This window comes from Dendropsophus ebraccatus, chromosome 1 (genome assembly GCF_027789765.1).
Source record: "Dendropsophus ebraccatus isolate aDenEbr1 chromosome 1, aDenEbr1.pat, whole genome shotgun sequence".
NCBI classification, from domain to species: Eukaryota; Metazoa; Chordata; class Amphibia; order Anura; family Hylidae; genus Dendropsophus; species Dendropsophus ebraccatus.
Window position 1 is genome coordinate 37,016,397 of NC_091454.1, and position 14,633 is coordinate 37,031,029.

Sequence of the window (14,633 nt, forward strand, 5' to 3'; positions counted from 1 at the left end):
CAGAAGGTACTATTTATACACACCATCCCTCAAAACGGCTAATTTATTTTTCCCTTAAAAACAAGAGAATTATGTGTGTGACAGGGCTCTTGAAAGCAGTTTAGACATTCTAATAAATTAGATCTATAAATGACAAAGTTTTTTCATTCAGAACCATTATAAGGGAACCAGAGAAATCATTTCCCAGAGCGGTTTGCCGGTGCCACAAATTATTCTGTCTTACTACGATGAGATATTTTTTCTCCATAACTCTTTATAGATGGACGATTCCCTCATCATCTATGAGAAGAGGAAACATCTTTTCTGTAGTACAAAAAAAAGTCTCTGGGAAGGTTGGCAAAATGTGTCCCTGTTATGGTGCTCAACTTGGCCACCCTTAAAGGGGTATTCCAATCTCAATTGATCTAGTTAATCTTGTACAGCTTAGTAAGAAAATATTATAATTTATCAAACTGTCTTCCCCCCCGCTGATATGCTGCTCTTTCTCTCCTAAAGTTGACAGCTGGTTGTCTAGGTTACAAAGCACCACTCTGTTCTAAAAGCAGTTGTCTGGCTGGTGTGAAAACCAGATGCTAGCCAAATCCTGGCCTCTGGCTGCGAATTTTCTAAGCCTTTGAGACCTAGCCCCCAGCAAAGGTCTCTTAAGGCCCGATTACACAAAGCAATTATCGACCATTGCAATAAAGGGCAATGATCATGCACAATGTCGGCTGATAATTGTCTGTCAACATGTTGAAAGACTAACATCGTGGAGAGAAACAATCTGCTGCTGACGCTTTATGTAATAAGAGTGGCAGCAGCAGACCGCTACTATCCCCTATGGGCTCTCCAGACAATCTGAAGATCATCCGGGGATCCCCCAACCCCCCCCCCCCCAGCACTTACCTGCTGGCACGTGTAATAGCGCAGGCAGTGAGTGGAGAATGAGGAGCAAACGAGCACTGACTTGAAAGGTCGCCGCTCGCTTGCCCCTGCTAATCGCCCTGTGTAATAAGGGCTTTAGGCCATCAGTATACTCCACAGCAACTTAAGTTCAGTTAAAGCAAACATTTTGCTACGGCATAGTCGCCTGAACCTTCTTCACTCCCGATTTACAACTTCATGTCTATGACCGGTATTGATATGTTATTGAGTTCAATTTTGAAAAATTTACTTTGGATACATGACTTACATTTAAAAAAGGAAAGTTAGAAAATCACAATTTGTTTAACTGCATTAAAACGAAAAAAGTTTTGATTTAGATGACAATTGGATCCACCATCTCTTCCCTTGGAATACATTATGTCCATTGGAGCTACGATTGGTGAAACAAGTCCAATTTGGATGGTGGCGCCATGTCTAATTTCTAGCCAAAACTAAGTTTTCAATTTTTGTCTAGAGATAGACTTTAAAATTATAGCTTCGCCGTGAAAAACACTATTTTGTCTCTTTGTTTATTTCTTGACAATAGCCTTAGGATAGGATTTATTTCCCATTACAGCAGATGGGCCTCTTAACCATCATCCTAATTAAATCATACAAAGCAAGCTCCCTGGTTGTGCTGTTAGCTTGGCAGGTCAGATCATGATGGGACTGCCCGTAGGTAGCAGAGCATAGTAAACAAAAGCAGACTCCAAAAACATACTGATAGATCGATTGGCTTCCATGCCGTAGACCCTTGTGTGTGAGAAATTAGATATTGAGGTCCACAAGGGATGGGGATTGGTATGGAGGATTACAATCTGCAGAGTTACTAAAAAAAAGTCAACTTTCTCGTCTTCAAAATATGTCAACGGGAGGCCTCTTTGTTTTTCTTCATATTTCTCTTTCTTCATATTAAATATAAATAAATCCCTCTATTCATCTGCTAATGGGTTATCCCATGAAAAAAAAATTATGTGTGTAATTCTAATCTATTCGTAAAAATTTAAATTTACAATGCAAAATTTCAAAATTTACAATGCAGCCTAAACGTTATGTCTGTAGTAGCGGTTTTCGTTTTTAATTAATAGAAGGAAGAACAATTTGCTCTCGCTTCAGTCACTTTGTAATTATAAACCGGGAAAATAACATTGCAATTATTTAGTGACACCCTATAATCTGGATAATATTAATCTGTATTTAGTAAGCAACTACTTAAAACACGTTAGAAAACTTTAAAATCCAAAGTTGAGATAAGTCTTTGTCAGTGCAGTCTATAATAGATGTTACAGAAGTTGGATGCAGCCCTAGGGAGTCCATGGCCGTATTCATGTTTTCCAGGCCAGCCTTAGGGCTGCATCCAGTGGTAATCAAAAGCCGTATGCTTGGGTTCAGATAGCTATGTGAAACCATTCTAATGCACTCTGCCTTTGGCCATGTATTGGCACATTTTTTTTTTTATTCTTGGATACCAAAAACTTATTTCTGCATTTGTTGCATTTTCTCCTTCAAGTGCCACAGCCTTTTTTCTCTCACAGGTTAAGGAACGACTGGGTTGAGAACCGGACGAAGTAATAAAATCTGAAACGTGATGATCCAGTGATAACCAATAGACATATTGAGTCCTGCAGAGCTGGCATTAGCTTCCTGCTTTAAAAGTTGACCAGTTAGCAGGAAAACAGGGTAAAAATGATTCCATGATTGATTCATCATGATTCCAGACATATATTTTTTAAATGTCTATAGTTCTTCCCAACACCAAGAGGCCTTTTTCAATATGTAAATAAGGTTCAAAGGCTAAGGGGCCTTCCCTAGCACAACATGAGCCCAGCCATGTTCTCTTTATCTTTTGCCTGTCAGTAAAACAAGAATTATGATCAATATGCCTATTTAACCATGGGCTAAGGGTCCATTTACACAGAAAGATTATTTGACAGATTATCTGCCAAAGATTTGAAGCCAAAGCCAGGAATGGATTTGAAAAGAGGGGAAATCTCAGGCTTTCCTTTATGACCTGATCTCTGTTTATAGTCTGTTCCTGGTTTTGGCTTCAGATCTTTGGCAGATAATCTCTCAGATAATCTTTCTGTGTAAATGGACCCTTATGTTGCGTTTACACAGAATGATTATTGTGCGAATTTGCACGATAACGATCGAATTCGAGTGATAATCGTACGTGTAAACGCAACGAACGATCAAACGACGAGTGAGAAATCGTTCATTTTGATCTTTCAACATGTTCTTAAATCGTTGTTTGCAAAAAATTCGCAGATCGTTCCCTGTAAACAGTCGTTCACCTATTTTACCTATGTGCGAGATAGGCTTAACCCTTTCCCGCACGAGGACGTAACTGTTCTGAACCGCCGCGATCCCGGGTGCCTCATGTAGCCCGGGATCGCGGCTATTAGCGGGCACGGTCCGATCGCCGTGCCCGCTAATTAGATAATCGGAGGCAGCTGTCAAAGATGACAGCTGCCTCCGATTACCGGATTCAGACGTTCCCTGGTGTCTAGTGGGGGAGATCGCTCCTCCGGGACATTGTCCCGGAGAAGCGATCTCCATTATTGAAGCCGGCCAGGGACCGCTCCAAGATGGCGCCGTCCCTGGCTTGGCACTCGTTTGTTTTCGGATGCAGCAGCCAAAAGCAAACGAGTGCCGATCTCATTGATCTTTGCTGTAAAACTATACAGCAAAAATCTCAATGAGAGATCAAAGTGTATATACTAGAAGTCCCCCAGAGGGGCTTCTAGTATATGTGTAAAAAAATTAAATAAAGTATTTTTATAAATAAAAATCCCCCTCCCCTAATAAAAGTCTGAATCACCCCCCTTTTCCCAGGTTATAAATAAAAGTAAACAAATAAATAAATAAACATGTTTGCTATCGCCGCGTGCGTAATCGCCCAAACTATTAATCACATTCATGATCTCGCACGGTAAACGGCGTCAGCACCAAAAAATCCCAACGTGCAAAATTGCGCATTTTTGGTTGCATCAAATCCCGAAAAATTGTAATAAAAAGCGATCAAAAAGTCGCATATGCGCAATCAAGGTACCGATAGAAAGATCACATCATGGCGCAAAAAATGACACCTCACACAGCCCCATAGACCAAAGGATAAAAGCGTTCTAAGCCTGGGAATGGAGCGATTTTAAGGACCGTATATTTGTTAACAATGGTTTGAATTTTTTACAGGCCATCAGATAAAAGAAAAGTTATACATGTTACATATCGTTTTAAATCGTAACGACTTGAGGAACATATAAAAACATGACACACGGCGTAAAAATACAGTCCCCCCAAATAAAAAGAATTGTGTTTTTTTTTTAAATTTCACTGCGCATATAATTTTTTTCTAGTTTTGCAGCATATTTTATGCAAACGTTCAGTCTGTCATTGCAAAATACAATTAGTGACGCAAAAAATAAGGGCTCATGTGGGTCTGTAGGTGTAAAAACCCAAGTGCTATGGCCTTTTAAGCACAAGGAGGAAAAAACGAAAACGCAAAAACGAAAATTAGCCTGGTCCCGAAGGGTTTAAGCGATCGCAAAACGAGTTTTCTGTACGATATATCGTTCCATCTAAACGCTGATAGTTATTAAAAAAAAAAATCGTTACTTCAAAATAGTTAATCGTACGATCGGGCGAATTATCGCTCCGTATAAACCCAGCATTGCTTACACCCATTTTCCTGCTGACAGGTTCGCCTTAAAGCCTGATTACCGGCTAAATGATCACTCAAACACTCAATTGACTTAAAGGGCCTTTAGAAATAAAAGCAGACGACCACATTTATTACATTCCCATTCCCTATTAAGGCATATGGACACTGTTTTGTGATGAATGTTAAAAGTGTCCACATAACACAACAAGCCATTAAAACAAACATGAAAATATAGTGGGGGTTTTGGCCTTGCACTTCACCTCCTTCGTGCCAGTGGTTATTCTAGACATATGCTCTATGTGCTACTGGTAATGCTTACTGCCAACTAGATGGTTCAGGAAATAAAAAAAATAAATAAAAAATAACACCCGATCAGCAGATTGGTTTTGAGAAGCTGTATACCCAAAGAACAACCAGATAGTTTGTGGGGTAGTAAAATCTTATAAACGTCTTTTATATCTTGCAGTCAAATGATAAAGAGGCTTATAAAACAAGTCATGGATTCACAGAGAGCACTAAGGTTTTGCATGTGTACCAAAAGCTCCTTTGACTGTAGAGTGATAAACATAGTACTATTGTATTATGAAATTGTTTCTTAAAGGGGAACTTCAGGGAGATTTTTCTTCTGCAGTGCACCCCTCTAAAGGGGATAGGTAATTAAGAAAAAAAGAGAGTCCTATACTGAACTGTACGGTTACAGAAATATAGACTTACTAATCCATTGCATTGGTTTGGTACCCTCCCCCCCTTGATTACTACCCACTAAGGGTTCATTTACACAGAAAGATTTGAAGCCAAAGATTTGAAGCCAAAGCCAGGAATGGATTTGAAAAGAGGAGAAATCTCAGGCTTTCCTTTATGACCTGATCTCTGTTTATAGTCAGTTTTTGGCTTTGGCTTCAAATCTTTGATAGATAATCTGTCAGATAATCTTTCTGTGTTAATGGGGATAGAAGAAAACAGTTGCAAGGTCACAGTTAAAGAGGAAACCAGAAAGTAATCAGAGAAAAGCTGAGGAATCCTACAGGGATGTAAGCTACTTAGTGCACATCTGATTTTACCAACTTTGCTTCATGCTACAACCCCCTTTAAGTAACTTTACTGCATAAACCCTCAGATTACGAGCATAATTCGTTCCAGGACCGTGCTTGTAATCCAAATCCACTCTTAAACCAAAGCAAATTTTGCCTTAAGAAATCATAGAAATGCAGACAATTGGTTCCACACCCCAAAAATTATGATTTATTATTCTGAACAACATGTAAAACAGATGAAACAAATATTCAGAAAGAGCAGAATATGTGATATTATAAGTTACTGTACAGGAATGGAGAGGATGGGAAACACAAGGGCTGACAAAGACTGCAGGGAGTATGAAGGAATGAGCAGGGCAGATGTGGGTAAATACATGCAGCACTCTCTGTCTGGGGAGAGAAGGGTTACAGCTATGAAGAGATGACCTCCACAGTCCTGTCCTCTGATGTAAGCTCCAGCCTGAAGTGGATCTGCTATGATTTGGAAGGTGAGGGAGACTTCCTGGGTCATAGTACAGTGCTGTAGACCCAGCTATGCAGACCATGCCCCTCCTCCACTCACGTTCCCACCCAGTACAGGGAGCTCTTAAATCAAAGCAATGCTCTTAAACCAAGCCACAATTTTGAAAAACTGTGAGCTCTTAAACCAAAACACTCTTAAACCAAGTTACTCTTAAACCAAGGTACCACTGTATATACTGTATATTATTGATGTAATGTGTATTAGAAGGCAGTTCCACCATAGTAGTAGTTCTAGATCATGGTGGGGAGGACCTAACAACAAAAAGAGGTCCCATTATAGAAATAAAAATGTCTTTATGGAAAACTCCCTTTAAGAAATTTCCTTGGACCATTAACATAAAACTGTAACATTTACAAAACACCAAATTACGTGAGAGATCTAAAAGCAAGCAACAAGTCACACTGACACAATAAAAATGTGCTGAACTTTAATCTCTATACAAAATGATCTCTCTCACACAGACCTCAGACGACCAGATAGAACGTCACAGAGTTTTATCATCATAATACTGCTCAATGCCAGTCTATTAGGTCAGACTCAAGAAGAGAGAGTTTGCAAAGGGAACACTGGAATAAGAGTTTTGGCCCCAGAAAGAAAAGGGTGGAGTCTGGAGAGTTTTTTTTTTTTGTTTAAAGTGTAACTGTCATTTCAGGGCTATTTTTCTGAAAACATTAAATATCAACAGTACAAGCGATTTTAAGAAACTCTGTAATAGGTTTTATGTACTAAAAGAGTTTCCTTCTGTACTGAAAAAGCAATCTCCCAGCCTCCCCCCTCACATCAGATGAAGCAGGATTTCTGTCTCCATTATGTGGCTATGGAGAGGGGAGGGGCTGTTAGGAGTAACTGAGCACGGAGGATTTCTGCACAGCACAACACCCTGCAATCTTCTCTCAGTAAGTTCATAGATAAGCACTGACCTTTCTGACACCTGAATTTAGCGTTTTAGGTGCCCAGAGAGTCTACAAACAGCTGACCTTCATGTCACCTCTTCCTGCTCCCTCATCTCCCTCAGCCCCTCCCCCCTTCATAGGCTTACAATGGAGAGAGCAGAGCCCGTCTTCACTGGCTTCTCTGTAATGAAGACGTGTTTGCCTGATAATGCACAGATAAGAAGTCAGGGGGGGGGGGGGGGGAGGCTGGGCTGATGAAACCTATTACAGAGTTTCTTAAAATCGCTTATACTACTGATTTCTAAAATAAAAAAAACATGACAGTTACGCTTTAAGTAATGGGACATGACCATACACACAATTCAATGTATTAAAGAGGTTATCTAGACTGACTTTATCGCTGGAAAATCCGACAGCCACCAAAACTAAATTTTCCACTGGCTTCCTGCTGTGTAACAATTCAGGGGGGAAAAGTACCCAACCCTGCTGATGGATTGCCCGCTCAGCCAGTCAGTGACTGCAGCAGTGTCCTGTCCCAGTCACTAGCTGAGCAGGCAATCCATCAGCAGGGTTGTGACATTGCAGCAGCAGGAGCTGCAGAATGCTGGCAGGAGACCGAAAGCGGTAATGTGGTTGGGATGGGTAAGTATATATTCTTTATTAAATTCCCCAAACCCTCTGCTTGCACTGGACTTTTTCTTTTAGCTGAACTTCACGTTTAACCTATTTATTGTACTATTCTCAGGGAGGTGAGGGTTAAAAAAAACAAACAAAACCTCACTTATCTACCTTGCTCCTCCCCTGAACCCAGTAGCTCCAGTTTCTGGTCCTATATAGACAGTACATTACAGGCTCGCTCAGCCGAAATTCCCCTTGGAACCCCACCCACGGACTCTGTGCCAAATCCCGCCTGCTATCTATTTCAAAGGAAGGCCTGTCCGCTCAAAGAATTGACATGTCAATTCTTTGAGCAGAGAGGCATGGAGAATGAAGGCACGTGAGGACTTCCATTGAAGGGTTGAGCATGAACTTAGGTGGGACACCACTGCAGCCACTGATTGGCTGAGCAGTGCCGGAACCATTGAACTACAGATTCCGGGGACAAAAGTGGATGAGTGAGGAAGATTTTATTTTAAAACCAACCCTCAGCATATGTAAAAGGTCAACCTGGAGAATGCCTTTAGGGAAAAAAAATCATAACTTCTAAACAATGGGCATGCTGCCTAGCAATTATGATAATCCCATACAATTGCTTAGATTAGTAGTTAGCTTAGATTAGTAGTTAGCAGAAACACAAGAAGTTCTATTTTCAAAGAATTCATTTTAGATAAAGAGAGAACAGTCATTGGTGTTTTAATGTAGTGCTGGATGGTAAACAATGTCATTACTCTGTACCCCACCATATTAGACCCACCCAATGACCTCTGGTTGCTACATATCATTTGCTATATCAATGCTACACAGCATTTACACCCAGTACTTTTGTACTTCCTCATTCAACAGACTACGCTCTATCAGTTGTGACAACAATGGAGTGTGGACATCAAGCATTGTCTCCTGCACTTTGAATAGGCAATTGCCAAGCAGCAACCTGAACATAAATTATAATTATATAGTTATGATTGGAAGGAGTGCAGGAAGTCGAACTGTACCTTTTCACATACTGATGGCTCCCTTACATACAGTATATGGCACAATAATAGCACCAAAACAGAAGCATACAATCAACGAACAACAAAAACCAAAAGTCTAGCTAAAGGGAAAACCAGCAGGTTAGACGAATCTACTCTGTGTCCTCCTTTTGCTTCTTAGGGTGCGTTTACATGTACAGTATCCGCAGAAGATTTATTGGTGCTGATATTAATTTAACTAAATAACTGAACACAGCATTAAATCTGTGCCATAAAATCTGCTGCGGATCCTGTACGTATGAACGCATCCTTACACTCTTCCTCAGTGTCATTTTCGTGTTGTTTGTACTTATAGCCTAAGGCTAATTGGGCAGTTTGGAGCACTAGGGGCAGGACTACTACCCCCAGCCATGATCCGTCCCCACTGGCCCATCGCTTCTAATAAATATCCATGGAGCAAGCCGGCTGGTGACGGACCTAACAGGTGCTCTGAGAGCGGTAGTCCCACCAACAGTGCTCCAAACCACACTAGTAGACGGAAACTGCGGCGAGGATTAAGGTAAGAGACATACCCTCATCCTCAGCACCTCATGCACAAAAGGGAGATATCAGCAGGTTAGCTTCCCTTTACAGTAAAGCTCTACACAATGAATGACACAAACATTATACATGCATTTAGACGGGAGTTAGTTTTAACAGAAATGAACTTACCAAAACTTTATTGAAGTTTGAGTGGAAACTGATGTGATCAATAGAAACCTTCACAAAGCATACAAGCCGATTAGATTTGAACCTTTGCCTTAGTTGTTGCTCTTTGCAGTGTTACAGCTGTGTCCCCATGATGAGCTGTGCCTTCAGTAAAAATAATGCCTTCAAATTATCTCACCAATTGTTCTAAAATATAAAAATATACAACTCTTGGGAAATCACTTTTATCATCATCATGCAATCTTTGTAATCTACATTGATCTTCTATAATTCTATAGGAAACCATAATCAGACAAAACATTGTATTCTTAAACAAAACAGATGAAACAATATATAATAGATATTAACCCCTTAGTGACCGCCGATACGGCTTTTTACGGCGGTCACTAATGGTCCTTATTCTGCTGCCATCAGCTTTTTACGGCGATGGCAGAGAATAAGGCTGCGGGGCCGGGACGGCCCCCACCCCATCCCCCCGGCTACCGGAGGTAGCTGAGGGGTTGGGGCAGTGTGTGGGGTCCGTCCCGGCCCCCCCCCCTAACCGACGATATTAACGTTATAGCGGCGGCCGTCGGTAAAGGGGATTACCGGTGCTGCCGCCGCCTTTCATTTCCACCCGCCGTGAATCTACCCCGGGGGGAGATGAAATAAATGTCCCCCAGACCTCAGATCAGCCCCCCCTAGTAGGGCGATCACTAACCCCCCTCCCCCGGCGGCCATAATTTCCAAGATGGCCGCCGACATCGCTGTGAACCGACTAATGTCGGTAATGGAAAAGTTAAAATGAATGAAAGCCCCATGCTCTCCACCACCGGAGGTAGCGGAGAGCATGGGGCAGTCATCGGGGACCCCCCTGTGGGGTCCCGGTACAAGCGATCAGCGGTATATACTATATACCGCTGATCGCTTGTACCATGTGCCGCCGGCACTTTTTATCCCCTGTCACCATAAATGATTGGTGACAGGGGATAAAAAGTGATGTCCCCCCACCCCCCAAGTCGCCCTCCACCCCCCCTGTCACCCCCGTCCCCCAGTCACCCCCCCTTCCCCATATACTCACCTGCTCCTGGAGCTCCGTCCTCCTCGACGTCCTGGCTGGTTATGAAGTGCGCATGCGCTCCACAACCAGCCAAGCTCTGAAAATTTAAAGTGACAGAGACCATTTTGGTCTCTGTCACTGAACTATGATTACTGTGATAGAAAATATCACAGTAATCATAGTAATACAGTGAAAATGAATGTATAAAGTACAAAAAGTGACAAACATACAAAAAAATAAAACACACACTTTTTATTATAGTAATAATTGCAGTTTACTCCCAAATTACCCCTAACCCCTTCCCAGATTACCCGTAACCACCGCACGTTGCCCGTAACCACCGCACGTTGCCCGTAACCACCGCAAATTGCCAGTGACCCCCTCCCGATTGCCCGTAACCACCCCAAATTACATGTACCCACCCCAGATTACCTATAAGCACTTCAGTTTATCAGTAACAATCCCAGATTGTCTGTAATCCTTCCAGGTTGCACATAACCCCCCCAGGTTCCCCGTAATCATGCCAGATTACATGTAACCCCCCCCAGATTGCAAGTAACCACCGCGCGTTGCCTCTGCCCACGCCACGATGCCTCTGACCACCGCACGTCGCCTCTGACCACCGCACGTCGCCTCTGACCACCACACGTCGCCTCTGACCACCACACGTCGCCTCTGACCACCCCAAATTGCCAATGACCCCCTCCAGATTGCGGTGCCCATGCCAGATTACAGGTATCCACCCCAGATTGCCTATAAGAACTTCAGTTTATCCGTAACCACCCCACATTGCCTGTAACCACCCCACGTTGCTCGTAACCACCCCAGATTGTCAGTAAGCACAGCAGGTTGCCCGTAACCACCCCACGTTGCCCGTAACCACCCCAGATTGTCTGTAAGCACTGCAGGTTGCCCGTAACCACCCCACGTTGCCCGTATCCACCCCAGATTGTCTGTAAGCACTGCAGGTTGCCCGTAACCACCCCACGTTGCCCGTATCCACCCCAGATTGTCTGTAAGCACTGCAGGTTGCCCGTAACCACCCCACGTTTCCCGTAACCATCCCAGATTCTCTGTAAGCACAGCAGATTGCCCGTAACCAGCCGACGTTGCCTGTAACCAGCCCACGTTGCCTGTAACCAGCCCACGTTGCCTGTAACCACCCCACGTTGCCGTAACCACAGCAGGTTGCCCGTGACCACCACACCTTGCCCATAACCACCCCTCGTTGCCCGTAACCACCCCACGTTGCCTGTAACCACCCCAGGTTGCCGTAACCACAGCAGGTTGCCCGTGACCACCCCATGTTGTCCGTAACCACCCCAGATTACCTGTAACCACTGCAGGTTGCCCATAACCACCCCTGGTTGCCCGTAACCACCCCACATTACCTGTAATCTCTTTTTTTTTTTTTTTTTAGTAACTGCGCTATTCTAATAACCATTACTAGCTGCGGTTTTGCTCCTGTAAATTGGCGCTCCTTCCCTTCTGAGCCCTGCTGTGTGCCCATACAGTGGTTTATGCCCACATATGGGGTACCGTTGTACTCAGGAGAACCTGCGTTACAGATTTTGAGGTACGTTTTCTCTCCTGTTCCTCGTCAAATTGAGAAATTTCAAACTAAACCAACATATTATTGGAAAAATTAGAGTTTTTCATTTTTACTGGCCAATTTTGAATACTTTCCTCTAATACCTGTGGGGTAAAAATGGCCACCACACCCCAAGATGAATTCTTTGAGGGGTGCACTTTCCAAAATGGGGTGACTTTTGGGGGGAATCTATTCTGCTGACACTACAGGGGCTCTGCAAACGCACCTGGCGCTCAGAAACTTCTTCAGAAAAATCTGCACTGAAAATGCTAATTGGCGCTCCTTCCCTTCTGAGCCCGGCTGTGTGCCCATGCAGTGGTTTATGCCCACATATGGGTTACTGTTCTACTCAGGAGAACCTGCTTTACATATATTGGGGTGACATTTCTCTCCTGTTCTTCGAGAAATTGAGAAATTTCAAACTAAAGGAACATATTATTGGAAAAAAAATCGAGTTTTTCATTTTTACTGTCTACTTTTGAATACTTTCCTCAAACACCTGTGGGGTCAAAATGCTCACCACACCCCAAAATAAATTCTTTGAGGGGTGCACTTTCTAAAATGGAGTGACTTATTGGGAGATTTTACTCCGCTGGCACTACAGGGACTCTGCAAACGCACCTGGCGCTCGGAAACTTCTTCAGCAAAATCTGCATTGAAAAAGCTAATTGGCGCTCCTTTCCTTCTGAGCCCTCCTGTGTGCCCATGCAGTGGTTTATGCCCACATATGAGGTACCTTTTCACTTAGGAGAACCTGCGTTACAAATTTTGGGGTACTTTTTTCCTCTTGTTCCTCGTGAAATTGAGAAATTTCAAACTAAACGAACATATTATTGGAAGAATTCGAGTTTTTCATTTTTACTGTCTTCTTTTGAATACTTTCCTGTAATACCTGTGGGGTCAAAATGGTCACCACACACCAAGATGAATTCTTTGAGGGGTGTACTTTCCAAAATGGGGTGACTTATGGGGTTTTTTCTCTCTGCTGACACTACAGGGGCACTGCAAACGCACCTGGCGCTCAGAAACTTCTTCAGCAAAATTTGCATTGGAAAAGCTAATTGGCACTCCCTTCCTTCTGAGCCCTGCTGTGTGCCCATACAGTGGTTTACGCCCACATATGGGGTACCGTTGTACTCAAGAGAACCTGCATTACAAATTTTGGGGTGCTTTTTGTCTCATATTCCTTTTGAAAATGAGAAACTTTAATCTAAACGTATATATTATTGGAAAATTAAAATTTTCCATTTTTTTACTGCCTAATTGTGAATACTTTCCTCCAGCCCCTGTAGGGTTAAAATGCTCATTATACCCCTAGATTAATTCTTTAAGGTGTCTAGTTTCCAAAATGGGGTCACTTATGGGGGTTTTCAGGATACCAGACTTCTAAATCCATTTAAAAAAAGAACTTGTCCCTAAAAAAATCAGTTTCACGAAAATGTGATAATTTGCTGATAAATTTCTAAGCCCCATAACACCCTAAAAAAGTAAAATATGTTTACCAAATTATGCCAGAATAAAGAAGACATATTGGTAATGTGACTTAGTAACTAATTTATGTGCTACAACTTTCTTTTTTTAGAAGCAGAGAATTTCAAATTTCATAAAATGCAAATTTTTTAAATTTTTCATGATATTTTGATGTTTTTCACAAAAAACACACAAAGTAGTGACCAAATTTTGCCACTAACATAAAGTGCCATATGTGACGAAAAAACAATCTCGGAATCGCTAGCATACGTTAAAGCATCACTGAGCTATAAGAGCATAAAGTGAGACAGGTCAGATTTTAAAAAATTAGCCTGGTCATTAAGGCCCAAACTAGCTGCAGCACGAAGGGGTTAATAATAATAATAATAATAATAATAATACTAATAATAATAATAATAATAATAATAATAGGCAAATAGAATGATTCATTTGATTGGGGGGAGGGGTACTTAAGCAAACGTTGTGCACACTGCAAACTCCACTTAAGTAGGCATAGCTTAGCTAAGGGGTGTGTGCTCTCCTACAACCCAAAGTGCAAATAGAATATACATTAACAATAACAAAAATGTATTTATATATAAACACTTTAACTATTCGCCATGTTCTATGATCAAGAAAAGAGTAACTATGTAAAACAGTAAACATTTGTGGCATTCAAGAGCCCTTTTGTCATAGAAACAGAGAACAAATGGATCAATACCTGTGAGTGGAGAGACCTGAGCTCTGTGCTCCCACAAACCTAACTATTCTAGGAAATATTCTTGTTGTGTATTTTCTAAGAGTGTTATATTATATGGCAACAGGTGGAACAGGAATTGAGTGCCAGTGTCTGACAGCCTAAATCATGTGGAGTGATATCGATAATGTACAAAAAGAATTCCATATACAATGCATTGAGAAAGTTAATTTTTCACATTTCATGGTTCTGTGCCTAACAACAACATAAAATCCCAAGAGCACAGAGGTCTCCATAATTTTTCCAAAGAATAAGTGTGGAACAAACAGGACTCTTCCTAGAGTATCAGGAAGGAGTCCTGATGAACTGTGGCCCTCCAGCCATTTCATAACTACAGTGTACATCAAAAGTTTTTCTTATCTTTCAAATAAGAAATTTATTGTTATAGCATGCAGATTTGCCCAAACTTATAAAATATAATGT

At 41.9% G+C, this 14,633-nt stretch overlaps 1 protein-coding gene across 2 annotated transcripts in view; it reads right to left on the reverse strand.

Moving 5' to 3' along the window:
- The window catches only part of ATP10B (ATPase phospholipid transporting 10B (putative)), a 187,407-nt gene that overhangs the window by 112,259 nt on the left and 60,515 nt on the right, over positions 1–14,633 (reverse strand). The window contains exon 1 of one of the 2 annotated variants that reach the window (XM_069969710.1): positions 9,357–9,397. The exons of the other annotated variant lie outside the window; for it this stretch is intronic. The gene's annotated coding sequence lies outside the window, so the exon portion shown is untranslated. Of the gene's footprint in view, positions 1–9,356; positions 9,398–14,633 lie in introns of those variants that run through there. 2 annotated transcript variants of the gene reach the window in all.